Below are 3,386 nucleotides of genomic sequence, written 5' to 3'. Positions count from 1 at the left end.
TCCAAACCCCTGAATTCCATACCTGTGCAAGAAATCCATCTCCCTAACCACACATATTTCTCTGCATCCCCAACAGTCCTAAACAGAAGTCTAAGACTTCTCGTGGTATTTTCTAGCTGCATGGAGTGGTCATGGACCCCTCTGAAACCATCATCATATTGCTTTTTAGGAAATTTCATTACATTTTAGGCTAATGGTTGCCAGGAATTTTCACTTTCTTCTACCTCATGGCAGCAAACTATAGTGCTTTAAAAAAATGTTGGGTCTTTAAACCGTGGACCCAAGTTCAATGCTTTTTCTGCTACTTGCTTGGTGTGTGGACCAGAACAAGTGATTAGTCTCACTAAGTCCCAGTGTCTCATTCTATAAAATGGGACTCTTAGAACCTACCCACAGTGATAAAGATGCTTTTGGTTGGACAGAAATGAAAAATCCAAATCATATTATATAATTAATAAAATCTGGAGTAATGGTAACTTCACTTGAGCTTGCATCTTCAGCATTCTGTATCAGCACTGGCTCTCATCTTGGCAAAATAGCCTCTCGCGGGTCCAACATGTCTGGCAGCCCATAATGGGGCCTTATGCTGCCATATTCAAGTCCAGCAAGGAAGAAGGAGACCATATCTCAGCTTTCCAGCACATTCCTGATGTTACTTCTGACTATGCTGCTTAAGCTTTACCCTTTCCAGAACCAATCACTATGGTGAAGGGCAGAGGGAATATACTGACTGATTTAGCCAATCAATATCCCTCTTTGGAACCTGGGCTGACGTCCATATCACAAACCCACATGTTCGAAATGATGAAGAAGCGAGGGTTCTCATGGGAGTTGAGAGTGGGGAGTGGCCACCAAATGGGCTCTGATTCAAAGTCACCATAAGAATAACAGAACCCACTTTTGCCAGGTCTTGGGTCATCTTCCTGATGGTTGGTACTTTTCAATCCAACACTGTAGCTATTGTCTTATCAGGAGGGAGTGGGAAATCCATACTGTGTACTATCAACAGGTGTCCAAGCAACGCCTTCACAGCGCTGACAGCAGAAATAAGTGAGATGCAAATGGGTAGCTTTTAGCATCATGCTAGGCACATTCAAAACATCCGATTCATACTAACACAGAATCTGCTTCCATAAAGATTGTCAAACAGAAACCCCTCCAAAGGGGCAGTTCTACTCTGTCCCATGGGATCAATATGAGTTGCTGTGGATGTGAAGGCCCCTAACAAGGACACAGTTTTGTTATGATTTTACCTTTCAAATAGGAATAGACTTCAAAGAGTTAGTAGAAAAATCCCATTACCTTTTGATTGTATTTTTCCAGGGAATTTTTGAAGCCCGGGCATGATGTGTGTGTGTGTGTGTGTGTGTGTGTGTGTAATGAAGGCATATATGCATGTATATGTGCATACCTGCATGCTGTTACATTTCACAAATGACGTGTATACAGTGTAGGGAAAGTCGAAAATATGAATCAGCAAAGTGGACACCTTTCATCAACAGCATCCCTCTTGAGGGAAGGAGAGGCCTCCTGGAAGCCTTTTCACTGACAGGACACTGAGGCCCTTAGTGGCCAAGGATTTGCCAAAGTTGATGTGGTGGCAGAGCACGGGCCAGCCCTCCACCCCCTTGGCCCCAGCCCAACTGTCCTTTTTCCTTTGACTTCCCTGCCCTCATGAGCTGTCCTGCCTTCCTCAGGTGCCTCGGCAGAGCTGGACTTGGCAGGCAAGCTGACAATGATTCATGACCGTGGGACTCCCAGGATGGGCACTTTGGTGTCATGGGAAACATCAGGAGAAAGGGAACTACTACATTTGGAAGCCTGTGGAGGGACGCTTCCATCTGAGGAAGTGCTGTCTGCCACGCTGTCCCTGTGTGTGTGTGCCCTCTTTGCTGTCATCATCCTCAAACCTGTCACAAAATGGGAAGCTGCCAGTTAGGGAGGCGACTTCCAGCTGTTCTGTTCTATGTCCACTTTATAATGGTCCCCTCCTACTTCCCCAAATGTTTCCATTTGGGAGTGGAGGGTCGCCGTGGTAAGATTGTTCTCTGACGGCAGCAGGTCACAAAACAGCCACATGTATGTCAGAAAGCTGAAGTCAGTTATTGCTGGCAACTACAGTACCAGGGTCTCAAACATGACCTAGTTTATTGTTTATTGCTTAGCACCATGGTCTGATTTGATAGGTTCCCTCTGAGAGACTGACTGGTCAGGTAGGCATCCCAAAGGAAAAATAGCAACAGGATTCGAGTAGGCATAAATTTGGAGCTTTGAGAGAAAAAGAGAGAAAGAGAGTGAATGAGCAGAACCACACAACACATTACTCCCAATAATGGCTGCTGCTCTTTATGGAACGACTGACCCTAGGATATGTGTGATGTACGTTCTCTCTAACCTTCATCACAGCCATGCAATAAGCATCATTCTCCTTGTTCTAGTGAGTAGAAAACCAGGGCCAAGAGAGGCTAATTGACTCACCCAGGGCCACACAGCTAGTATATGGCGAAGTCCAATTTAGACCCGGTTTGTCTGTTTTCAGAGCCAAGTTCTTTATATATTACGCTTCTTTTTCTTTTTGAAAGTCATATTCAGCTTGTGCCTTCTGGAATTCTTTCATATGAAAACTCAAACAAACTCAATTCCATTGAGTCGATTCTGACTTGTAGCGATCCTTTAGGACGGAGTTGAACTGCCCCGTGTGTATTGCTGAGTCTGTAATTCTTTGTGGGAATGGAAAGTCTCATCTTTCTCCCATGTTTATCATCCAATGATTCATAGGGCTTCTAAAATGATTTCACACGCATGCTAACAAGTTGTTGTTGCTAGTTGCTGTTGAACTGACTCCTGGCTCCAGGTGACCACAGGTACAACCACCCCCCCCTGCAAAAAAAAACCCCTCCCCAAATAAAACCCACTGCCATTGAGTCAATCCCAACTCATATGAACTCTAGAGTTTCCAAGGCTGCAAATCTTTATGGGAGCAGATGGCCTCATTATTCTCCATCAGAGCAACTGATGGGTTTGAACTGCTGACCTTGCAGTTAGCAGTCAAATGCTTTCCTGCTAGTGTTGCTATGATAGGATGATTAAGATTACTGTGATCCATAGAGTTTTCATTGGCTGATTTTGGGGGGCAGTCATTCATGAAGCCTAAATTAAATAGTCATTGTATTGTTTGCCACTGAGTTAATTCTGACCCAGCAATGCTATATGACAGAGTAAACCTGCCTCTTAGCCTTCCCAAGGCTGGGATCTCTATGGGATCAGATTGCTCTATTCTTTCTGATATGGAGTCATGGAGTCATGGTGGGTTTCACCTGCTGCCCTTTCAGTTATGGTGGAGTGTGGGACCTCTGCACCACTGGGACGACTACTCTTTTAATTAG

Source organism: Echinops telfairi, unplaced genomic scaffold (assembly GCF_000313985.2).
Source record: "Echinops telfairi isolate 266 unplaced genomic scaffold, ASM31398v2 ScPeMD7_60;HRSCAF=208, whole genome shotgun sequence".
Taxonomy (NCBI): domain Eukaryota; kingdom Metazoa; phylum Chordata; class Mammalia; order Afrosoricida; family Tenrecidae; genus Echinops; species Echinops telfairi.
The sequence above is the reverse complement of the archived record's forward strand: the minus strand, read 5'-3'. Positions refer to the sequence as shown.